Genomic DNA, 27,565 nt, shown 5'->3' with positions numbered 1-27,565 from the left:
TATAAATTAATAAACAACTAAAAATATCTGTCAAAATACTTCTTACAAAAACAATACACCCTCAACAACTAAACCAAATCTCAAACACAATAACTTTATTTTTATACATAAGAATGTAGCAACTTGGCATTTTTTTAATCCTAATTTTCCTGGAATGGATTTCATTAATAGAAATTTAAGAATAGCTTTTACTGAAATATCTGTAGAAATAGATGAAGACTAAAGAACAGGCATTGCATTGGTAAATAAAATGCCTGTATGTGTAGAAACATTCAACTAATATATTCTCACTGTAGATTAATTTGTATTGGCAACCAGTGACTCCTAAAAGTAATTAAGATAATGTATGGGAAATATTTATTTTGTCAAAATAGCATTCTCATTCCATGCATGCACAAGATAAAGTACCACCTACTTTATATTATGATAAACATTTGACAAATGATAGCATTTAATGTATTTACTTATTAAGCACATATTAAATTAGTTGAGAATTCCCAAGGGAAAGTAACAAGCAAAAAGATTTGACAACCAAATATATATACACACATAACTAAGCAAATGAAATTTCAACAATACAAAAACCATCAAGCTAATATATGATACGAAAACATGATATAGTAGCAAAGGAAAATGCATGGTAGGAAGGGGAAATTGGGAATCTGCAAAATAATATTTTAATAGCATCTGCAATTAGTACTGAGTTAAAAAAAAAAAAAAGATCAGTTTCATCAAAATGTAACAAATAACCCAGATATTATTAGCCAAAATAAATAAATAAAACACAACACACACACACAAACACACACAATCTCTTCACACGGAGACTAATGACTGTATTTTGTAGCTGAGGGGCTTTGTTTTGCATAATAACTAATATCAAATTACATGATTGCTTATTTACTTAATATATCAGGAAATGATTGCTTTCCAAATTGGAAACCATTACAAGTACAAAACTATGTGTATGTTTAACATAAAAAAAAAAAAAGTTAGTGCCACACAACTAAATTGTTTGTGTAATTACATATATACAACAGTGGTAATCAGGAGACATAAAATAAAAACATAATAAAAAATGGAAACAGAAATATGTAGAAAAATGGGGGCACCCCCCACCAACCAACCAACCAACAAACCAAGCACCCAATTTTCCATGATGCATCTTGTTTAAAGATATTCAGTACAGGTAATGTATTTAAGATTAAGAAAAAAAAGCATTCTTCTAATTCTGTGTTTCAGTCATTAGACTGTGCCCACACTGGAGCACTGCCTTGAGGATTTTAGTTGAATGAATCAACCCCAGTACTTAGTTCTTTTAAACCTGGTTCTTATTCTACTGGTCTCTTTTGCCAAACTGTTGGACACATAATCACACCAACACCATTGTCAAGTGGTGGTAGGGGACAAACACAGACTACCACCCCACATATATATGTATACAACAGACATCTTTCAGTTTCCATCAACCAAATTCATTCAAAAGGCCCGAGGCGACAAAAAAGACACTTGCACAAAGTGCCATGCAGTGGGACTGAACCTGGAACTATGTGGTTGGGAAGCAAACTTAATATGCTGATTTATGATTATAAAAGATTTTGCAATAAATATCTGTTTTATCCCAACTCTGTCAGTTTCTTATTTTTCCACAATCAAAGCGATCAATCAACCCCTGATTAACTAGAATCCATTTCTGGAGAGAAATTGTAAAAGGCATCTTTTTCCTAGAGGAGAAGAGGGGTGAGAACATTAGTAGTCTAAAAGAAATTAAATTGCTAAAGCTCAGAATCAAAAGAATATTATTGTCTTGGTTTCACAACAGCTCCCTACTTTACTTCTCTAATCTTTAAAAGAATATAGTGAGGTGGAACAGTCAACTGATATCTTGACTTTTGATGGCCTCATGGAATATCCATACCCCAAAGTATTTCCTACCACATTACTAAAATGATCTGCCATTATCTTCTTCAAAAGTTTTCTCTTCCTCTATCATGGAAATAACTAAACTTGTCACCTATTTACAGCCAAGTGAACCAGACCATTTTGATTTAAGCATCATAAGTATAGCAGATGCCATGGACAGGATAAACTGTCATCTAGATGTTTGGTACCTGATCCATTAAGCTATCTGTGCTTAGTCCATTCATTGACTTTTGCACAAATTTTTCTCTGCCAAATTTCAATTACAAGGCTTTGATAGAATACACTTGCATAATGTGTTCTGCCACAAGATCAAACCTGAAATCAGCTGGTTGTGAAGGACAGTTTTTAACTATACAACCATCCTTGCATTTCAAATAATATATATGTAAATTAGAATAAAAATAAATAAAAATAATAAAGAAATTATAGAAAAAAAATCAAAACTTTGCAATTTTATGTAACTTAGTTGTGTCTGACAATCTTTGCTTACATTTAATAAGTAACTTTTAGTTACTTAGCACCTTGACAGTAAGCAAATACTGATGAGCCAAAATGATGGTGAAAACAGTTGGTTTGGTCCTCATTCCAAGAAGCTGAAAAAGTATTCCCTTTAGTGTAACCATTGGACTTAATTTCACAGTAACATTAAATACATAGATATGGCACCTCATAAATAAATATTTATTCAAAACCTCCTCTGTATTGGTTTAATCTATGGTCATCACCCAGAACTGAGAATGACTTGGTAGCATGTACCATGCCGTAATTGTTTTTAAGTGCTTGCAAGCAGGTACAGACCCTCTTGGTTCTCCCACACTTCCCCAGTGTAGTATCCAGGATGTAATATCTGGAGGGAGAGAAGGCTACACCAGAACTTGGCTGTTACTCATTTCAGGTGAGTAGACTGGAGCAGCATAAAAAGAGAAAAAATGCCTTGCTTGAGGACACTATATGTGGAGGCAGTGAAAAGTTCCTGGCTTTGAGTAAAAGAAAATACAGGAAGATCAGTTAATTATGATTTTATTCAACATATTCCCATTTCAGATTTACACACTTATTGCAGTGGTCCTTCAGTTTTTCTAAGCCCAGTAAAAGAACTGGGAAGGTTGGGCCTCCAACCAGGCCTTTCATGATACCCTTAAAGCCAGGAACTTTTCAGCACCCCCTTGTATGTTGCCCAATCCAAGAATTAATGTTAGACTATTAACCTTGTAACATTAAATAATTAAGCTGTGACCAGCACAGTCTTGTTTGCATTTTAATACATAGCTCTGCATTTGGGATGGAGTGGCAAGTCCTGATGAGTCATAACAATTGTGAAACTAGTCAGTTTTTATCTGTATTCCAAGTTGCTGAAAAATATCCTCAATCTAATTATGGAGCTTAATTTTACAGGACAAAATATTTATGACTGTGACATTTATGTACATGTAGTTATCCAATATTTTCATAACAATTAACATTTCTTCAAGAAAGTCAAAAACCAGAGGGGGGGGGGCAGAGAGAGAGAGAGAGAGAGAGAGAGAGAGAGAGAGAGAGAGAGAGAGAGAACTAAAAAAAAGGATTCTGAATTTAAAATTTTGATAATTGGTTTCTTAGTATAATGGAATGACTAATTCTGTTATAATCTGTTACAATTGTAGTAAAACAACTCTGACAGTACAGGAAGGTATGGAGTTAATAACTCCAACTACATGGAATCAAACTCTTCAAAGAAATCGCCAGTAAATTAGCAGAAAGCGAAATGTTAGTGAACTCTAACATAACCCTCCACCATTAAAAAAAAAAAAAAATCAACATCTAAAAACAAGGTTAAACATCAACTAAAATATGAAATACAGACATGTATGAAAACAACCTTTTTCCACTACCCAATGAAAAAACCAACATATTTGTCTCCTGTTCTGCCTTTAATTATTTGCTACATAAACAAAACAAACCCATTTTACCACCACCACCACTTCCATAAAAGCCACCACCACCACCACTACTATTAATACATTCCTTTGATAAACTCTCCCAGCCTATCACTTTTTTTTTACAGTTGCCAAGTGCAACATCTCCTCTGGCCTCTCAGTACAAAACTAAGAGACAGATCTTCTCCCTGATATATCAAACATCACCCTTTAAATATTATTTTCCTAAGTAGGGTCTCATTATGCACAAAACTATATGTAATTTCCTCCTCTCCAAAGGTATCTGCACCAGAATAGGAAAGCACACATTAGTGTGTCTAATCAACAAAAATGTTAACTTCTTTAAAACATGTAATTAGTTTTATATCATAAATACACATTGAATATGTTGGGAATAATTAAAACTAACCACTGGCTTTTTCACCTCAAATATTTTACTGTAGCCAAGTAGTATCAATATTAGACAAGGAGGAGGCTGCAAGCTGACAGAATTGTTACCACACTGAGCAAAATGCTTAGTGGCATTTCATGTGTCTTAATGTTCTGAGTTCAAATTATGTCAGTTGACTTTGCCTTTCATCCTTGCAGTGTTGATAAAATAAGTATCAGTTGAGCACTGGGGTCGATGTAATGGACTTACTCTGTCTCCCGAAAGTGCTGGCCTTGTGCCAAAAATAAGGGAGTTCCTATACGGTTTCAACCTGCTAAAAGTAGAAGCCAAATCCTAAAATCCATCTTAAAAAGGAGAAATATACATTGGATAACGTGATTCTGGATGCACACATCATCATCATCATCATTGTTTAACGTCTGCTTTCCATGCTAGCATGGGTTGGACGATTTGACTGAGGTCTGGTGAACCAAATGGCTGCACCAGGCTCCAATCTGATCTGGCAGAGTTTCTACAGCTGGATGCCCTTCCTAACGCCAACCACTCTGAGAGTGTAGTGGGTGCTTTTACGTGCCACCGGCACACGGAAAAAAAAAGTGTGATTGTCATGATTGGAATGCATAGGTTTGCTCAATCAGGTCAGATCTGAGACTAAACAATAACCTCTCTTAGTACCATTGAAAGGAGTTTCAAAGAGCTATAGCTATGGGCAACAGAAATCTTAATGTTCCTCTATAGAGATATAGACATAAAGTGAGATATTGTCACATAAATGCCTAGACACCACAAGTGCCAATATGCTATATCTTTTACTTGTTTCAGTTATTAGACTGCAGCCATGCTGGGGCATCACCTTGAAGAATTTTTAGTTTAAAGCCTGGTACTTATTCTATTAGTTCTTTTGCTGAACTGCTAAGTTACAGGAATGTAAACACACCAGCATTGGTTGTCAAGCAGTGGTGGGGGTCAAACATATACATAAACACACACACACACACAATTAGAGGATATGTTAACCTTGTGAAGGTATGGTTGCATCCAAAGAAATACTGGTTCAATACCTAGTATTGTTGGGGCATGAAATTCCCTTAAAACAATAAGTATATGTTAATGGAGACAAGGAAGTTAACAATTATTCATTATCAACAAATTGGTCACCTTTGCTTCTTACAGCCGTTTCAATTAATACTCAATAATTCAATTACAAATTTGTACATTAAATTTGCATCTATGTCACATGAGCATAATTTCATCAGAGAGAGAGAGAGAGAGAGAGAGAGAGAGAGAGAGAGAGAGAGAGAGAGAGAGAGAGAGAGAGAGAGAGAGAGAGATGTATCTTGAGATTTTATATGCGAACCTATCAATTCATTTCAGCAGACTCATATGTATGTATATATATATATATGATAGGCTTTTTTCAGTTTCCATCTATCAAATCCACTCACAAGGCTTTGCTTGGCCCAAGGTTAGAGAAGACACTTGCCCAAAGTGCCATGCAGTAAGACTGAACCTGAAACCATGTGGTTAGGAAGCAAACTTCTTACCACACAGCCACACCTGCACCTAGGATTTCTTTAAAAGTAGAAAGTGTGAATTTCATGTCAGCATATGTATCAAGTAACCACTTTCACCAACCCCACCTCAACAAGACCGATGTTTCCCTAGGATATGTCAACTCCTTGACCCTTTCCATCCCCATTAAACAAATGATCTCTTGTATATTACTTCCAATCATACTCGTTGCTATGGTGATGCAATCATTCTTCTAATCTTACTCTAATCTACTATTTAATTGCAAAACATCTTCAACTTTTAACCTTAACATATTCATATTATTAGACTGCCTGTCTATCATCAATAAAGCTCGCCAATATATTATGTAATAATAGCACTCTGAAAATGTAGTTATGGTTAATAATGAAAAATCCCAAACAATTTCTGATCAGTAGAAGCTAGAATTGCATTACAACTTGTCTTCTCATTAACATCTCACAATTGCTTGTCTGCATTTCAGAGATGTGCTACATGTAGTACAGAAAGTATTGATCAGATTATTCAATCATCTTTTGCGCTGCTTCAATTTACACAATCATTGAACTGTTCCATTCTTTTTATCTCCAGGTACCATATAAATATATCTTCTTTTATCTTCTGTTTCAGTCATTAGACTGTGACCATGCTAGGGCAATGCCTTGAAGAATTTTAGCTGAACGAAATGACCTTGGTACTTAATTTTTTTTTATTCCGGTTACTTATTCTATCAGTCTGTTTTGCCATACTGCTAAGTTATGGGGATGTAAGTACACTGACACTGGTTGTTAAGCAGTGGTAGGTGACTGATACAGACATAAAGACACATAGAAATATATATGATGGCCTTCTTTCAGTTTCCATTTATGAAAGCCACTCACAAGGTTTTGGTCAACCTGGTGCTATAGTAGAAGACACTTGGCCTAGGTGCCATGCAATAGGACTGAATCTGGAACTATATGGTTAGTAAGCAAAGTTCTTACTACACAATCATGCCTGCACCTATATATATAAAATGTTTAATTCATAATAAGATACGGTGCTAGTTTAAAATCTTTGAATATTTAAAAACTTTTTTAAAGCAATATATTCTTTCTCAGATTAGTTATGTAAGTTTCTTCAAAGAAAAAGGTATGTGTGAATATTACCATTATCAGCATCGCCACTGACGCTGTCACCATCATTTTGAGTCCATTTTTTCCACATCAGAATGTGATGGATGGGACTAGCCACTTGTTACAGTTCGCATCATTTTGCATACATCGTAACCATACTACCCAACATCATTTTTCTGTATGCCTTACAATGTGAACTGGGAAAATTTTATCATACCACTAGCATTTGAGAAGCTAGCTTATTCAGGATAACTAAATAGCCCCACTCGACTGAAGTTACAGTCCATCAACATGGGTAACTTTGCCATTGCTTGTAGAGTGCATATCTTCCACTTTTGGTAGAGTTTCTATAATTGAATATCTTTCATATAATCAACTTCTTTACAGGGTCTACTGGATGTGTTCTATCATGATTTTGACACCAATAAAGTTGTCCTATGGGATGAAGACTAAAGAATACCCTCTACTCTCTATCAGCTCTTATGTGGAGTAACTTCTCAATGAGTAGCCTGGGATCAACTTGCAAAGCCTGTGTGTCACAGAAGTAGGGCAGTGTTGATAAGAAGCTTGCTTTGCAATTATGTGGTTTCAGGTTCAATCCCACTGTGTGTCACCTTGGGTAAAAGTCTTTTTATCATAGCCTCAAGTTCTAAGTGAAATTTGGTAAATGGAAACTGTATAGAAGCAAAACATGTGCACACACACACACACACACACACACACACACGCATCTGTATGCATACACATGCAAGCACATGAATGTCTCTGCATGTTTTCACACCGGCATTGCCTGAGCAGCAGTGATAATTAAATATCACTTAAACATGTCTGAAGTATGATGGTTTTGATGTGTGAAGACAAGTGCACTGAAGTAGCATACATGCAAGAAAGTAAGAGTTGGTGTCAAGAAGAGTAAACTGATGTGGAATACTTTCTCAAGAAAATTTGTTCAACCCACACAAGCGTGGAAAACATTGACATAAGAATGATGATATGCATATGTACACAGATACACATAGACACACACATATATGTATTATACATTTACATATTGTATGAGAGAGAAAGCAGAAGTTGAAGAGTTTGGCAGCGAAAGGAGTCAGTTGTGGAGGGTAGTAATCAAGGTAACAGAGGGACTGTTCTCAAACCCAGTTTCCTTGTTGGGTTGGAGCAATAAAAGAACATTTTATATATGGCAACGATGTATATGTGATGATAAGGCTGAGAGCATGGAGATTAGGGGAGACTGAGAATTTTGAAGAGTGCTTGGAGTTAGAGGCAAAGCAAGCATCAGATAAAAAGGTTTATTGCTTTTTATTGTAAGCAAGAATCATAAGAACAATGTTGTGTCTGCTTCTCATTGGTTATCTCTGCACTTAAAATGCATTTAATCTCTGACCATCAAGTTTCTTTCGGCAATCAGGAACTAGTTTGACTATAGTCTCTTCAGTTATTTTGTTGCTAAGATGAGCTACAGAAATATTAAGTTTTGCAATTTATTTCCTTATTAATGTAATTTTCATAAGTAAACTTCTAGTTTATTGAGGAATTATAAATAAGACAGGTGTATTATCAGATAATCTTTTATATCAAGCTTTGTTTTATGTAAGATAGCATGTTGAAATAGTTCTTTGTTGTATATGCATAATCAGCCAGTGAAAAGTTATGGTATTATTATATATAACTAGCAGTATCGCCTGGCGTTGCTCGGGTTTGTAAGGGAAATAACTATATAAGCATTTTTAGAGAGTTACTTCCCTTATAGATGCCAATTCGGGCTTTCTTAGCCATTTCTGTTTTGGTGTCTTCAAGCCATGAAGTCGTTGTTCTAAAAGAACGCTGGTCTCCTTAACAACGCTTTACGACGTTGATTTCCTTACACTCACAGCTTCACGCGGGAGGGAAGAAGGGGGAGAAGCAAACAGGTGCAGGTGTGACTATGGACGCCAACTCCGCCGCCATCGACACACGAAAAATTATGCATTAAAATGGAATAAAAAATGATGTTAAATTATTTTTAAAATCGTAGACTCATCGTAGACGCGCGCTAATACTCAGACGGGCTCGATATGAATCACGACTATAAGATACCCGAATTTGGTTAAACTGCACCGCAAAATGTGGGAGTAGTTAGGAATCTAAATCGAAGGGGACAGACTCTCACACAACTACAGTTTTATGTATATAGATGTGTCTAATATAACAGTAAAAGCCATGATGTTTACAATTAACAACTTTCAATATCTGCAGTAGTAAAATTACATTAGTCACTTTAGTCTCTTCAGAAAATAAGGGTTAATGAACATTACTCTTCTTCCTCTGACTAAGCCATTTAAAAAGAAGAAAAAAAAAACTTGTATGTTGATGAGATTCTTCATTTTTGTATTTTTGTTATATAATGATTGGGCAAAATGTATGAGCTAAGAAGACGAAACAGCCTCTCTAGTGTGGTGCCATGATAAGATGCACCCAATAAACTTTGTAAATTAACTGGTGTTACGGAGAACACCATATCCATAAGTGTTGTCCTTCTTAATGATACACCAGAGCATGGTGGTTATGACATTAATAGAATGTGAAGACTAATAGAAAGGACAAAGTACCTTACTTGAAAACAAGGGTTGGTGTCTAGAGGGGTATTGGTGTACCCAGTTGTGGAATACAGCCTCAAGATGTTTTGTCCAATGTAAAAATGTTGAATGGTTTTTTTTTAGTAATTTGCCCAACCATTCAATAGCCAGCATATATTTGATTATGTAAATGGCATGTATGGGTTTGTTTTGTTTTCCTATTGTGTTGTGAAGCATGGACAGTACTTGGAAATTTATTGTCCCAGACGTGGCATCAACATCAACAGAGAACTATGAACACATCCCAAATTCAAAGACGACATCATGTTCATCACCGAAACCACAGATTAGCTGCAGACCATGATGACATACCTAGACACCCACAGTTCAGCAGTAGGCCTCAAAATTAACCATAGGAAAACAAAATACATGCAGTCCAAAAATGTAGCATAAGCCGAACTGTGGTGGAAAGTGATGAAATTGAAAAGATAAAGGAGTATGCCTACATAAGACAGACAGTAAATATAAATTGAGACATGAATTCTGAAATCTCATGTAGAGCAAAAGTAGGGTGGAAGGCATTTGCCTTGATTAACAGTGTACTCAAAGCACAGCTGGACAACACTCTGCATACCAATCTCCTCAATGGCACCATTTGCACTCATATATGAAAGGGGGACATAAGACTAATGATAATAATAATAATAATAATAACTGCTTCAAAATTTGGCACAAGGGGAGAGGTGATTCAATTTCATTGAACCCAGTGCTCGACAGGTACTTTTGAACTCAGAATGTAAAGACCTGGAAGAAATACTGTAAAGTGTTTTGTCTGATGCACTAATGATTCTGACAATCTACAGCCCTGCTGCTGCTGCTGCTGATGATGATAAGAAGAAGGAGAATAGTTAATTACACTGACCCCCAATGCTAGACTGGTACCTATTTCATCAACCCCAAAAGGATGGAAAGCAGAGTTGAACTCAAAATAAAGATTCTGCCTGCTTGCCACCTTAATGATAATGGACTCTCCCACCGAGTGTTCGGCTTTTGCTGAATGACTTGCACAAGTGATTTGTTTATAGTGATCAAATGTTCATGCCACACATTAGCTCACTCTCTCCATCAAATTGACGTTGCCCGAACAAGTGCAGTGTACAACATGTCAGGTGTTGAAGTGATTGCAAAGCAACGTGAGACGAAGTGTTTTGCATAAGAACACAACACACCACCTGGTCTAGGAATTGAAATCATAATCGCCAGATTGTGAGTGCAACACATTAACCACTAAGCCATGCACCCTCAATAACAATAATAATAATAACAATAATAATAATAATAATATTAATAATAATAATAATAATAATAATAATAATAATAATAATAATAATAATAATAATAATAATAATAATAATAATAATAATAATAATAATATAAAACATCCTATATAATGAAGGAAGCCCCACATGGTCACTAAAAATAGCAGCGAAATCTCAACCTACCATCTTAAAAATAAAGAAGGTTACATTGAATAATGTAGTCCTATATACACTATTCCCCAAAGCAGAAGTAGGTGGTCAAGGCCATAAAACCTCTGATTATAATGTCCACTCAATTAGGGCAGGCCTAGGGATAATCAATAAGAACAAAAGAAGAAAAGCACTTAGGATCTTCAAGAAAAGAACAAAACCAGAAACAAACAAATGTGATTTGCTATTGTTATATGTAATCAGTGAAAAACAATGTGACATTCTATAAAACATCAAGACAAATGAATTAGACAATCTCAGTTTCAACAGACAGTCTTAGATCAAATCATTAGCCAAGCAAGTACAAATCTGAATTCTACAAGACATTATTGGAGAAAATTCTGTATTTCTATTTCTACATAGTTGTAGAATTAGGATTAGTTGGCTGATATTTGCAGACAACATGGTGCTACTTGATTCATCAGAAGGTGATCTGCAGCATGCACTGAGTGGGTTCGTTCATTGCTGGGTGCTGCAAGGCAGAGATTAGAATTAGCATAGTGAAAACTGAAACCCTGGTTCTCTCAAGAAGGTTTTCCCAGTACACTCTGCATATTAGTGGAACATCACTGAGACAAAGTAGAAGATTAAGTATCTTGAGGTCTTTCTCACAAGTGATGTGAAACAGAAGGCTGAATTGGATGCTAGAGTTACAGGTGTTAGCACTGGATGCCAGAATTACAGGTGTTGATACTGGATGCTAGAATTTCAGGTGTTAGTACTGTATGCTAGAATTTCAGGTGTTAGCACAATTATGCACCAGCTCCAGCATTCAATCCTTAGAAGGAGAGAGGTTGGTAAAAAAGCCAAACTTGCTCTCTTCAATTCCGTTTTCATACCCACCCTCACCTATGGTCTTGAATGTTGGATAATGGCTAAAAGAGTATGGTCACAATTGCAAGTGACTGAAATGGTGTTCTCTGAAGGACCTCTGAAGTAATGTTAATTGACAGGGTGTGTAGCTTGAAAATCAAGGAGTCTCTCCAAGTTGAGCTATTTCTTCTCCACATTGAGACGTCATAGCTCTGGTGCTATGGAAGTATAATTAGAAGGTTGCAGGTAAGAATTGCAAGACAAATTCTTCAAACTGAGCCAAAGAGCAAGTGGCCTAGGGGTAGACCAAAAATGAGATGGTTGGATAATTTCCATAGTCTCAGTCAGTCATATTTGGAAATCAAGCTGTAAAGTTAAATGAAGGTTGCTTCTGATAGGACCTTGTAGAGGAGGTGTCTGAGGACTCTACCTTCACAATCCCTCAGGGACTGTGGCAGAGGAGATGGGTAAATGGATACATAGTTGTGCACTATACATCATGAACAACCTGCCTCCATATTTTTATGGGCTACAATCTACTGTGAAAGTTTTTGTTCAATGACAATTCTTAATAAAATATATGAGATTAAAAGTTAAGTTGTTTAGTAAATTCAAATTGACACTTGTTCTTTTTTTTCATTTCTGACCAATACTATGCTGATGTAAATACACTATGTAAGCAAGCAAATTTTTATGTAAACAGGAAGAAAGAAAAATGTTAGTATTGTAGAGAAAAAAAAAATCTTATTACAAAAATGTTTAATGTAAAAGATAAATGTTTAGATAAAAATTCCAAAAACACACAAAAAATATATACATGAAGTTATCAGTAATAGCCTATATTTAACCACTTTATTTTGTGTATGTGAATTTTGGCTGCTGCTTTATTGTAAACATGTCTTGACTTTAAATATATAAAAATCTTATATATGGCCCTGATACAATCTCAAATCTAAGTATTAAATAGATCGATCCTAAAGGTAAGATTCTATAACTATATAACTATAATATTGAGTCTTAGAAATATATAACAATTTAAACTTCACGTAGAGATAATTTGTGACTAACTAATGAAATTTGAAATAGCCATATATTACAATAAATGATTTTATTGTTAAAAAAATCAACTATGTAGTTAAAAGCATATGTACTGAGTTAGCTTTCAAAATAACAAGCACTGTGTAAAAATCCATAATCCATTTATCAGTCTAATGTTTAGTGTTTATAATCACAAGACTTTCTAAACAGAATAATAATTTCCAAATGTTCCTTTCTAGATATAACAGGCAACATGACAATATTTATTTATTAGCTGGTAAATCAGCTTAAATGAATTTCTCATAATGGAGTCATTGTGACTGAAAGTTAGGAATGAAGGTTAAAAGTGATAAACTGTATCTGACTTGCTGCAGCAGAATAATGATTATGAGAAGTCACTGGAGAGATATAGCAAAAAAATACCAGGAAGGGAAAAGAAAGAGAGAAAGAAATCCACAGAATCCCTAATAACACTCTCCTTTAAAATTACATTTTTGGAGAATGAGAGGAAGTAGAGCAGGAAATGAGTGAAAGGAGAAGAACCCACAGACAAAGACAATAGACAGATAGTTCCAGAAGTTGCAGTTAAACTGACTGAAGGTCTGGTGAGTCAGCACAAATATTTGGTATGGAAAGGGCTTAGTGACAGTGATGTACAAATGCTTTCTTTTTCGTTTTTATTTTTAACTCCTTTTTATTCTTCAAAGTATGTCATTGTTGTAGAGTCAGTCCATCACCTTCACAATAATAGGATTGTTCAAAGTCTTTCACAACCTACTGGGTTTATTTATCTATTTTTTTTTTTACTATGGAAGATAAACAAAAAGTAATATGAGGAATTCAATGTTTCAATAGATAAACAATTCATCTTACAAATAATACATTTTTTCTGTTGTTATTGTTGTTTGCTTCCCTATTCCAACAAAAATCCATAGATTATTATTATATTCACTCATTGACCGCAGCAGTAGCAGCAGCAACATCATCAGCAGTAGTGTCTTTAGCAAAAACGTAACCAATAACTGTCAACCATCTTGTTTCAATATCAATTTACCCAACTTTGCAGATTCCTTATTGATTTCATATTCGGTAAATTGGCTGCACAGTTGTATGCATATTTTCTTACCAAGACCCTAATTCAGGTATTTATATTTCTTTAGTTATTGCATCAAATTTTTTAAATATTTTCCTTCATAGATTTTGTAGTTTAGAATCCCTTTTTTAAATATATGATTTTTGGAATAAGATACAACAGAATTATACACAACGGACTAGCTTAATAAGTATACTTAAGGAAACTATATAAATTGTTCTGTGTAAACATGTAGGTATATATAATTAATTACTAAGAATTTTATCTATTTATCTATACATATACATACACGCATGCAAACATACACATGTATATTTTTATATACACATGTGTATATAAAATATACACATGGTGGTAATTAAAATATGTAACTTTATATGTATCTATGTATGTTTGAATGTACCTAATCTAATTAAGAATATGATGCTAACAAAACATCAAATACTCTCACTTTGCATCAAAAAATTAATATCATTATTATTATTATTATTAATTTCAACTTTAACATTTGCCTTTTCATGATCAATAAAATAAATAAGTACTATGGCAATATAAGTGACTATGGCCCTTCCCCATAAATTTTGCTTATTTTTAGAAATCATCATCATCATCATCATCATCAATATTATTATTGTTGTTGTAGTGCATAATTGAAAGCAACTATTGAAAATGTAGTTTCTATAAGTATTTTTGCTAATAAGGTCACTAAGAACTAATTCATGGCAATAACAAAACAAAATGGTAGAACAAAGATGCTAATTAAAAAGTAATAATTTCTCAATTTGGCGAGTAAATTTTTTTTAAATTTAAAAAGATGATAGAAATGACAATAAATATATATTGATTCTAGCTTACACTTCACAATGGAGAGAGTTAGAGGTTTATTGTCTTAGTTTTAAAAAAAATGCATTTGAGCATGTGTTTATATAATGAATGAAAGTCTGTGTGTGTGAGTGTGTGAATGTTCACACACACACACACACACACACACACACATCAGGTTGTTTATATTAGCCCTAGGGAAGCAAATAGTCAAAGCAGACATATGGTCAAATATGTTCCAGTCAAGACTATCCCATTGATTTCTTTCTTCCAGGCATATAACAGAATACATTATCGAATGATCCTTTATCTAATTTCATTTTATTTAAGATCACTGAGTGTGAATTGAAGGTGATTTCGCTGCAAAGAAGTCTATGTCAGGAAATATCTAGATGCTCAAGCAAACATTTAGATGCCCCCTTTATTGGTTCAATATCATATATATATAAGTTTGAACATGTGTGTGAAATGCATAGTATGCATTTCTTCTGTAATATGTCACAAATCAATTCTATTGTAGAATAAATGAGATTATTTAGTAAATTTATTATAACAAAATGATTATGTTTATATATATGCATGTGTATACGTGTGTGTGTGAGTGTATATATATATATATATATATATATATATGTAATTAATCCAAAAAGATAGAAAAATACACAAGAAAAAAACATCTATCTGTGTGTGTGTCTATCTATCTATCTATCAATGTATGTATATATATGTATACATATATGTATATATATGTGTGTGTGTGTATATATATATATATATATATTTCTATATGTGTGTGAAAGTATGTATGTAGATGTGTATTTATATATATATATATATATATATATATATATATATATATATATATATATATATATATATATATATATATATGACCGGAACCTGGTGCAGCCTTCTGGCTTGCCAGATCTCCGGTCGAACCGTCCAACCCATGCTAGCATGGAGAACGGACGTTAAACGATGATGATGATGATATATATGTATATGTGTAAACACCATAATGTAAGTGTTCTAAAATATATTAAAAAGTTATTTTACATAGTTCATACATTGTCTGATAAAGAACTCAATACACTGGACAAAGCGGATAGATATGTTTATCGTTTCAAAAGATGATAAATTTATTTGAAGTTTCACACTTTATATATGTCAGGAAGTCATACATGGCTCACCCCAAGGTGAAAGTTTGAACAGACTGTCAACTTTTGATATAATAAACACATATGTATATGGGTTCGAGTCCCATGCATACAGAAAACTCACTTTTTATAAGGCAGAGTTCCAGCATGGCTGCAGTCAAATAAATGACTGAAACAAGTAAAAGAAGAATACACAAACACATACATAATTCTAATCACGATTTCCAAATTCGGTACAAAACCACGCTCCAGTAGAAGAGGGCTGAATCATTCTCAGTATGTTACCAGTATGTATTTTACCAATCCCAGGAAAACAGAATGTGAAAATACACAGTTAAATAGTTCAAAGTATTTAGTCTATAATTTTACTGTGTCTATCACTCCACTTATGATTAACTGTATCTCTATATTTGTCAGCAGGGTACTGGGTGAAAAATATTACTATGTTTTTATAATTTTAAATAAGTAAAAAAAGCAGAATAAAACACACACCCATTTTAAGAGAAAAGGTCTACTGATACCTCAATGCTAGAAAGGACAGGGCCATTATTTTCATGAAAGAAAAAAAAGAATAAAAGTAATTTTAAATTCTTAAAAAAAAGTAACTAAATATCAAAATGAAAACACGTGTGTGTCTATATACATGTATATATACATATATATATACACACACACACACATACACGCGTGCGCACACACACACACACACACACACATACATACTATATGTTGGTATACACATGACCATTTCCTCTGAAATCCATGAGAAGGAATATATTTATGGATGGCAATCTCAGGATCATGCATTTTCATATGGCTAAATAATTACTGGTATGCTGGGTGATGTTAATAAATGTTTAAGAGACAATCTGGAAAAGCTAGGATCTTCAGGTGAAGAAGGTCACCATCTATTAGGCAATTTACAATACAATCTGTAAGCGGAACACTAAAAACATGCAAAACTTTCCTAAATTTCATCTTGTAACATTCATTTGCAATAGTTATCCAAATTCCGTTTCTGGAATAGTTTCTGCATTTCTTTATAAGAAACCAGCTCCTTCTTTGTGGAAAGAATTCAAATAATTTGTGGCTGTGTAGTAAGAAGTATGCTTCCTCACCACTTGGTTTTGGGTTCAGTCCTACTGTGTGGCACCTTGGGCCATCTAAAGCCTTGTAAATTGATTTGGTAGACAGAAACTGAAAGAAAGCTATTATATATATATATATATATATATATGTGTGTGTGTGTGTGTGTTAGCGCATCTATGTCCCTGTAACTTAGCAGTTCAGCAAAAGAGGCCAATAGAATAAGTACTAGGGTTAATTTGTTTGACTAAAATTCATAAAGATGGCACCCCAGCATGACCACAGTCTAATGACTGAAGTAAGTGAAAGATAAAAGGTATGAATAGATGAAAAGCCTAAACAGGCAGTCAACAGGTATCAGATCAATTAATAATTTATTTATACCGATATGCACTTAACACTGGAGTTTAGGCAGAAATTTGACCGTACCAGTCATTATATATACCTATTATCTAATGTCATTTGACATCATATTACCCACAACTTTATCTCTCTCTCTCTCTGTCTCTCTCTATCTATCTTTCTCTCTCTCTATCTATCTATCTATATGTGTGTGTGTGCATAGGTGCAGGCATGGCTGAGTGGTAAGAGGTTTGCTTCCCACCCATATGGTTCCAGGTTCAGTCCCATTGTGTGGCACCTTGGGCAAGTGTCTTCCACTATAGACTTGGGCCGACCAAAGCCTTGTGAGTGGATTTGGTAAATGGGAAATTGAAAGAAGACCATTGTATATATATGTATGTGTGTGTGTGTGTGTCTTTGTCCCTATGCACCACTTGTCAACTGGTGTTGGTGTGCTTACATCCCTGTAACTTACTGGATCAGCAAAAGAGACCGATAGAATAAATAGCAGGCTTAAAAAGAAAATAAATACTGGGGTCGATTTGTTTGACTAAAACTCCTCATGGTGGTGCCCCAGCATGGCCACAATGACTGAAACAAGTAAATGGTTAAAAGATTATGTATGCATCTGTGTGTGTTCATTTTGAAATGATCAAATTTATCTTCTTTTTAATATAAAAATGTGTTATAAGAATTTTTTTCATTTCTCATTGCTTATACGAGCAAAGTGAAAATGGTAATTAATTTTCATCAAGGCCAATAATTATTCATTCAAGACAAGTGTTATAGAGATAAGTTCCTAATGAGCTGAATTTGAAAACTGGCTTTAATTATCAGTGGTAACTACTTCACTTCTATAAATAAACAATGTTCATGCTTTTCTGAGAGAAATAGAAATATCATAAAATAATCCATCTCTGTCAATAAATATTTGTTGTTTGTTCCTTCTTGAGCCATGCCTGGCTCATAAGGGCCAGTTTCCCGGTTTCCTTGGCGTATAAGTTCCCCACCTGGATGGGATGCCGGTCCGTTGCAGGTGAGCTGCAAGATGCAGGAGGAAAGAGTAAGAGAAAGTTGTGGCGAAAGAGTCAGCAGAAGTTCGCCATTACCTTCTGCCAGAGCCAGGTGGAGCTTAGGTGTTTCGTTCATAAGCGAGTCTGCTGCTCTAACCACTAGGCGATGTGCCTCCACCCTCAATAAATATTAGGCTTTGTATGTAAGAAATCAATATTAGTTGGTCCAACAGAAAAAAACCTAGACTCATTGAGCTTCACTGATTGCTTAACACTGATTGACACAATGCCAGAAAGTTTGGGTGTGAGTTTTATCAATTGAATTCAAATGAGTACTTAACTAGTATTTTACTTTATTGGCCCCAAAAGAAAGAAAAGCAAATCTGACCACTTGGCAGGATTTGAACTCAGAGTTAGACCAAAATATATGTCCTATTATTTGAAGTAGTGGTTCTTAACCTAGACCAGTGCTCTACAACCTTTTTTTTCTTGCAGTACACTTACATCCTTTTGAAAATTCAGTGGCACACCTGAACAAAAAATATAACTAAAAGTATAGGGGAAAAAATTTATATTCAGGTTATACTGCAGCACACCTAGCATCATTTCGCGGTACACCAAGAGTACCGCAGCATACTGGTTGCGGAGCACTAACCTAGACAATAGTAGCATATTATAGGCGTTGTGAGCTCACAAGGATGTACTAGGTGTTTAATGGGGGAGGATGTCATAATTTTACTTAGCAATAAAATATTTAAACAAGTACAATACTTATATTTTAAACCAATTTACAAAAGAAAAAAAAAAATTTTGCAGGTAGATTGTGTCTTCAGTAAGCAGAAACATGTCTTTTGTTACATAGTTTCTTATGGTCTTAGTAAGTTCTATAAAAGAAGGTGTGGGGGAGAATGGGATAGTATAGAAAGATATGGATAATAAATTACTGCACTGAATTAGCTTCTGGTTGATTAAAATGACCTGTTTTTATTTATTTATTTTTTGCAAAACATGGGGATGGTTGGGGCTGCAGGAAGTTGAGACATTCTGCTCTGAGATTAAGATATATTAATACTTATGCTTTAGCTAGCTTCTCTGTTCACAAATACTAAATATACTGTCAATTATATTCAACTTATTCCTGTTTTGAGATTTAACTTCAAATTGATAAAAATAAAATTATTGATCTAGAATTTAGAAATCAATGTACAAATATGTTAATTATATTATTCTAGAAAAAAAAAAAGGTGTGAAGAAGCAATCTTTCAAGAATAAACATCATAGAAATTTATGTGAAAGATTACAGAAATTCGATCTCTACTTCAAAGCTTATGTTATTTTCCTTGTTTTAAATTAAAACTGTAGGAAATATATTTTGATATAATGACACATTACATTGATATTTAAATCAGGATAAACTTCATTATATTTTATTTACAACTCACAAAATGCAGAACTTTTTTTTTAAAAAAGAAAGCAAACAAAATTAGTATTTAAACTAATTTATTTTATGTTCAATAAACAGAATAATCAAACAAGTTGTATTTATATTAGTTATATTATGAGAGAGTGTGTCTTTTTTTATTAGCTTATTAGACTAATGGTATCATTTCAATATCCTTTATGACAGTAAATAAAAATGAAGCAAAAAAAATTGCAGCTGATATTAGGAGTCTGCCTCTGATAATGTATGCTGCTGGCTTAATGTTTTTTGAAAATATTACCAAAGTTAGTGCTCTACGAAACACAAAATGCAAATCCTACTATTTATCAATCACTGATCTTATGTAAAACCTTCTGACATGATAGACTGATTATAACCAAAATTCTGAACAAAAACTTATCCCACCCATCTCACCACTAAATAGTTTCAATAAAACAGAAATCTGACTTTAGCTGATGTGGTTCAATTTTAATAAACATAATTAGTAATCTGAATAATAAATAATAAGCAAATGTTATGTGCCAAATACATTATTTAAAAAGTTAACATTTGTCAAAGATTTCTATATCACTTCAATTGAAATAATTCAGTCAAGACAGTGATATACTTGAAGGGGATGCTTTAAATACACACACACACAAACACGTGCTTTAAATACATATATTCCAATCCCAGCAAATTAATATTTTTAATATTTCAGGTTGAAAAAGAAAACCAATGTAATATGGAAAGTAGTTATATTGTTGGAATATTGCCAGCATCTAGAGTGGTTGTATACTGTCAACATAACGTGACAGTCCCGTAAGGGAATTACACCACCGCTGTTTAGCCTTCGCAAATATAAGGACACAGGAAATGTGTCAAAGCCGACAGGAAGCGTCGATGCTTCCTAGGGCTAAACAGCGGTGGTGTAATTCCCTTACGGGACTGTCACATTATGTTGACAGTATACAACCACTCTATCGCTCCGCCACCGCTCATGTCTCTTTGAGACATTTAGAAATTCAATATTTCTAATGCCAGCATCTAGTTATTGGGAAAATACCAATAAAAGGACCATTATTTTAGTGGTGTTTAGCTACAATTAGTTACCCTAACTTAAGATTAAGTATTAGATGCTGTATAACTTTCTTTTGTTAAAAGGACCATTTAGGTCTTTGCATGCACACACACACACACACACACAGAGCAAAGGTATATATAGGTGTAAGCAAAGCTGTTTGATTAAGAAGTTTACTTCTCTGGCCAAGTGGCTTTGGGTTCAAGTCCACTGTGTGGCACCTTGGTTGGACAAGCATTCTCTTTTATGACCCTGGGCTGCCCAATACTTTGTGCGGGAATAATGGTAGACAAAAATTGGAAGCCAACTGGTGTGTGTGTGTGTGTGTGTGTGTGTGTGTGTGTGTGTGCTAAGCTATGGCAACAAAGGGTGACATTTGTTAATATTTCCTGTCAACAAATCATCTCTTTGCTCTGCACTTTCAAATTCTTCTGGAATAAAAAATCTCTTACAGGAACAGCAGGTAAGGATCAGTCACAGTACGAGCATCTAGCTGTAAAAATCCTACCCCCACTCTAAGCCAAACTTGTATGGGAAAATATGTATCCCCTCACCAATATAAATATTGTTCAAATTTATAGAAAAACAAAGATGAAGACAGGTGTAGGAACAACAAGAAGGTGTATTAGTTTGACACTTGGGAAAAATGGAAATGTTTTTATGTTTTGAGCCTATGCTCTTCGACAGAAAGGAATAAGAGGAAATAGAGAGAGAATGAAAAAAAAAACGTACTGAGTTCAGTGGTCCAACACACACACACATGCACACACACACGCACACACACACACGCACACACACACACACACACACACACACACACACACACACACACAAAGTCATAAATGATTGAGAAATAGTTTGATGAAATTTTACTTAAAAATAAGAAAATTCTAATATCATGACAAATTGTTTTGTAACTTAAAACTTTTTTTAATAATTTATATTATATTTAATAAATAAATTACTTGTCTGCATTAATGTGCAACAGGCAAAAATCCTTCAAAATAATGCAGAATTTAAGCAATGTCCTCAGGTACATATAGCAAATGAATTGATCAGAAATAATGTGTTGCAATTTAAGTAGGGTCATATAAAACAAGGCTGTTAAATTAGTTCCTTTATTGCTTTCTATAATTTTAGAGCAACAAAATTTTTTTTACTGTACACTTATGATCTTTATCCATTTAAACTCTGGAAATGGTCAGTTTTTACACATTGGTATCTCGATTTTTTTTCCGGGTGTGTATGTATTGTGCGATTGTTCTTGTTTTTTAAAATCTGTATTCTTTTTCTTTCATTTGTTTATTCTTTTAAAGTAATCAAGTATGAATATGTAGCTATTTGTATGAGTACATTTCACCTGATTTGTGATGTTTTTTTCTTCTCTTTTTCCTCCTACACTTAATGTTCCACTGAACAGATCAAATATCTCAGTAGATTAAGCAGCACAGCCTGGGTTGATCAGTCAAGTGATAAACAAACAGAATGTCGTGCATGATTGTTTTTCTTTAGTGAAAAGACTAGGTTACCCAGTATAACCAAAAAGGACAAGTGATAGGCTTGAATCAACTTACACCTGTTGTAAGTCACATGATTCAAGGCACAAAGAAAAAAGATAGGTGTTAGAAAAGAAATGAAAAGTTAGAAAGGTGAGAGAGTAAGAGTGAATATCAACCTTAATATAAATCTCATAAGAGTTAACAGCAGCCTATTCATTTTAAAGAATAACTTCAGTGAAGCAAAATATTTAAAAACAGGTAAAAGGAGAAAAACCAAATATAAGATTGTGGAAAGTAAATCATAAGAGATATCAGTAATCTTAATTTTTGAAAACTGAAAATATAATTATCAGATATAATGATCCACACATGCACAGGCAGATACTCTTTTACTCTTTTACTTGTTTCAGTCATTTGACTGCGGCCATGCTGGAGCACCGCCTTCAGTCGAGCAAATTGATCCCAGGACTTATTCTTTGTAAGCCTAGTACTTATTCTATCGGTCTTTTTTGCCGAGCTGCTAAGTTACGGGGATGTAAACACACCAGCATCGGTTGTCAAGTGATGTTGGGGGGACAAACACGCACGAACACACACACATACATACATATCATCATCATCATCATCATCATCATAATTTAGCGTCCGTTTTCCATGCTAGCATGGGTTGGACGGTTCTACTGGGGTCTGTGAAGCCAGAAGGCTTCATCAGGCCCAGTCAAATCTGGCAGTGTTTCTACGGCTGGATGCCCTTCCTAACGCCAACCACTCCGTGAGTGTAGTGGGTGCTTTTTACGTGCCACCCGCACTGGTGCCAGACAGAGCTGGCAAACGGCCACGAACGGATGGTGCTTTTTATGTGCCACCGGCACGAGGGCCAGGCGAGGCTGGCAACGGACACGAAACGGGGCGGTGCTGGCAACGGTCGTGAAACGGAAAGTTCTCTTACATGCCACCGGCACTGGTAACACATCTGCAATTCCATTGATCGATTTCCATTGATCGATTTCCATTGATCGATTTCCATTCGATTTCGATTCTGATCCTCACTTGCCTCAATGGGTCTTCACAAGCAGAGTTTCGACATGCCACCGGCACTGGTAGCACATCCGCAATTTCCATTGATCGATTTCGATTCTGTTCCTCACTTGCCTCAACACGTCTTCACAAGTAGAGTTTTGTGTCCCAAGAAGGGAAGGTATGCATACGTAGGCTGGCTCCATCCCATGTAGAAGGCCACGGGTTGTGGACTCACTTGTCCTGCCGGGTCTTCTCGCGCACAGCACACTTCCAGAGGTCTCGGTCTCTAGTCATTTCCTCAGTGAGACCTAAAGTTCGAAGGTCGTGCTTCACCACCTCGTCCCAGGTTTTCCTGGGTCTGCCTCTTCCACAGGTTCCCTCAACCGCTAGGGTGTGGCACTTTTTCACACAACTATCTTCATCCATTCTCGCCACATGACCATACCAGCGCAAACGTCTCTCTTGCACACTACAACTGATGCTTCTTAGGTCCAGCTTTTCTCTCAAGGTACTTACACTCTGCCGAGTGTGAGTACTGGCATTACACATCCATCGGAGCATACTGGCTTCATTTCTAGCGAGCTTACGCATATCCTCAGCAGTACGGCCCATGTTTCACTGCCATGTAGCATGGCTGTTCGTACACACGCATCATACAGTCTGCCTTTCACTCTGTGCGAGAGGCTTTTGTCACCAGCAGAGGTAAGAGCTCTCTGAACTTTGCCCAAGCTATTCTTACTCTAGCAGTTACACTTTCAGCACACCCGCCCCCGCTGCTGACTTGGTCACCTAGGTAACGGAAACTATCAACTATTCTAGTTTTTCTCCCTGGAAAGTGACGGAAGTTGGTCTCAGAGCATTTTCAGTGTTTATTGTTCCTGAGCATCTGCCACATACAAAAACCATCTTCCTAGTTAGCCTTCCTTTGACATTGCTGCATCTCTTATGTGTCCATAGCTTACACTTGGTGCATCTTATAGAGTTTCTACCTACACCTTTTCTACAGATCGAGCAGGGCCATCTACCTGAAGGTGTTTGTGATTTGTCTACCTTCCTACTGATTACGACATATATATATATATATATATATATATATATATATATATACATATACATATATTTATATATATGTATACATATATACGATGGGCTTCTTTCAGTTTCCGTCTACCAAATCCACTCACAAGGCTTTGGTCAGCCTGAGGCTATAGTAGAAGACACTTGTCCAAAGTGCCACGCTGTGGGACTGAACTCAGAACCATGTGGTTGGTAAGCAACCTACTTACCACACAGACACCTATAAATATTAGCAAATAACACAAGAAATAATTATAAGTGTTTTTTTTAACCATGCTGTGTGTCAAGAAGGTTTATCAGGCATTGTTTTCTAAATATCATTTAACTAGTAGTCAATTAAGAAATGAATAATGAAAAAGACTATTTCACATATCTTTTATCTTTTACCAGTCATTGGACTGTAGCTGTGCTGAGGCACTACCTTGAAGAGTTTTAGTAGGACAATTGACCCCAGTACTAATTTTTTATTCTATTGACTTCTTTTGTTGAACTGTTAAGTCATGGAGACATGAATAAACCAACATCAGTTGTCAAGGGGTGGAGGGAGACACAGAGACAGATATATATTATATGTACGTCAGTACACACAGACACATAAAAACAAAAAAAAAAATCATGTATAGTAGGTTGTTATTGATGTTGTATAGCCCCAGTCAGCTCTGACCAAACATAGCACTAGAGGGTAGCCAGCCGAATGACTAGGTACAGCATGTGTTGTGGAATGGATTTTTTGGATGAAAACCATAACCAGGTGGTATCAATTCAGGTTAAGTAGTTGGAAGAGTATATAAACAGTAATTTTGTGTTTGCAATGCACAATATCAGAATTCTTGACTCAAGCAAGGTACAACAAACTACCAAAATCCTTATTAGAGTGTTTGCATAAATGAAGTCAGAAGAAGCTAGTTTGAGCTAGCATCAAGGCATATAATTTGTAAAAATGAAGTCAGAGCAAGTAATGATAATTTGAAAGCATTTAATATGTCTGTTTCAGATTTGTCTATGATATATGATAGGAAATACACCCCCTTACACAAGACCTTCTTCAGTTAATACACTTTAAAATATTTTAAAAAGCATTAACTGAAGAAGGTCTTGTGTAGGGTAATGTATTTCCTATTATATATTATGCAAAGTCTGAAACATATTAAATGCTTTCAAAATATCATTACTTGGCTTGACTTCATTCTTACAAATATATATATATATAAATATGTATGAGGAAGTGGCTAAAAAGTTCCTGGCTTTGGGCAAAAGAAAATACAGGAGGACCAGTTAATTATGATTTTATTGAAAATATTCCTGTCTCAGATTCACACACCTATTGCAGTGGTCATTCAGTTTTTCTAAGCCCTGTAAAAGAACTTGGCAGGTTGAGCCTTCAGGTCTTTTGCAAAACCCTTAAAGCCAAGAACTTTTCAGCACCACCTTGTATGTATGTATGTATATAAATAAATACACACACACACACACACAGATATATACATACATATATATACACACATGCACATAAATTCTGTATGTCTGGACATGCTTATGAAATCAAAAAACAACACAACACCCATTACTTTCAAAAATATTTTTTTCATGCTCAGAATTGGTGAAGCATGGAATAATCTACCCCCATCAGTTGTTAGCTATTGGGACACTACATCCTTCATAACTTCCATACTTCCAGAAATTCAATGAGAGTACATATGATACCCTCCACTCCCTTTTTTAAACGACTCATTCAGTGTTCAATTTCTGTGCATATTCTATCCACTGTTCATGTGCTTTTGACTACTTTTTCTGATGAGTTGTATACATATATAAATACATACACTTATATATATATTATTTTTTTGCGCCCTTTTCAAGCCTAGTTAGGCTCAGGGGCCTGGTTTCCTGGTTTCTGTGGCGTATGTGTTCCCCACAGCCGGACGGAACACCAGCCTATCGCAGCATTACTCAAGAAACAGGAAGAGAGTGTGAGAGAAAGTTGTGGTGAAAGAGTACAACAAGGGTCTCCACCATCCCCTGCGGGAGCCTCGTGGAGTTTTAGGTGTTTTCACTCAATAAACACACAACGCCCAGTCTGGGAATCGAAACCGCGATCCTCCAACCGCAAGTCCGCTGCCCTAACCACTGGGCCATTGCGCCTCCACACACACACACACACACACACACACGCATATACGCTTGTATATGTATATATGCATGTATATACACATATATATACATGTATATATACACATATATACATGCACACAGACACACATACATACACACACATAATTACATATAGTCTCATGAATCCTTCTGGTTTTTTATCTTTATTTGATTTGTCATTTTGAACTGCTGTTAATATGGGACAGTATACACACACGCGTAGCTGAGGTAAACAGGTATATAGTATTTGAAAATAAATCAATTATTCTTATTGATTATCTTCTCTTCAGCTGAAACCATGCTGAATGAAACTCAAAAAATATTCTCTAGCCTTACATAGAAATTACCATCCCTGCTTATTTCTGCAATATCATTTTTATCAATTCTGTGATGATGTGTATTGTTAGCATAGAGTCACGTAGTGTGTTTAGTGTAAGGACTTTCTAATCAGACAGCAAGTTGCAGTTATCATCATTTAGCTCTAATCATGTAATTGCAAAGAGCTATTGCAAAAAAAGCTGAAGCCTCAGGGTTACAGTTTACAGTCTTATTCAGCTTACAAGTTCATTGAGCATGATCTAAAACAGTATGTAAGTTCAGTACCATGGATTGGCAAATGTTATTATACAGAAAGGTGACAGGCACCATAGAATAGGGTACAGTTAAGAATACAAATGTTGGTGTTAAAGGTTGTTTAGTCCTCAGGTTAGCTCTCATTAAGTAAACTTCTGATCAAATGCATTTCAGCCATGAATCCATCATCTTATTTTTTGATATCATGAACTACACTGTCCAATGTGCCCTGCCTTCTTATTTCTTTATTGGCCACAAAGGGGCTAAACATAGAGGGGAAAAACAAGGACAGACAAAGAGCTTAAGTTGATTACATTGACCCCAGTGCGTAACTGGTACTTAATTTATCGACCCTGAAAAGATGAAAGGCAAAGTCGACCTCGCAGAATTTGAACTCAGAATGTAA

The 27,565-nt window shown here is 35.1% G+C and overlaps 2 protein-coding genes across 5 annotated transcripts in view; one reads left to right on the top strand and one right to left on the bottom strand.

The window, feature by feature from the left end:
• LOC115215175 (activating signal cointegrator 1 complex subunit 3) overlaps positions 1-27,565 on the bottom strand; it is a 526,302-nt gene that overhangs the window by 66,853 nt on the left and 431,884 nt on the right. The window lies entirely within an intron of this gene.
• Positions 13,679-27,565, top strand: part of LOC115215197 — a 52,294-nt gene continuing 38,407 nt past the window's right edge. Inside the window, exon 1 of one of the 3 annotated variants that reach the window (XM_036506976.1) lies at positions 13,679-13,967. The gene's annotated coding sequence lies outside the window, so the exon portion shown is untranslated. Of the gene's footprint in view, positions 13,968-16,341; positions 16,475-27,565 lie in introns of those variants that run through there. The other 2 variants (XM_029784412.2, XM_036506977.1) reach the window with 2 other exon arrangements.

This window comes from Octopus sinensis, linkage group LG1 (genome assembly GCF_006345805.1).
Source record: "Octopus sinensis linkage group LG1, ASM634580v1, whole genome shotgun sequence".
Classification (NCBI taxonomy): domain Eukaryota; kingdom Metazoa; phylum Mollusca; class Cephalopoda; order Octopoda; family Octopodidae; genus Octopus; species Octopus sinensis.
Note: the sequence above shows the minus strand (reverse complement) of the source record. Positions and strands in the feature narration are given on the sequence as shown.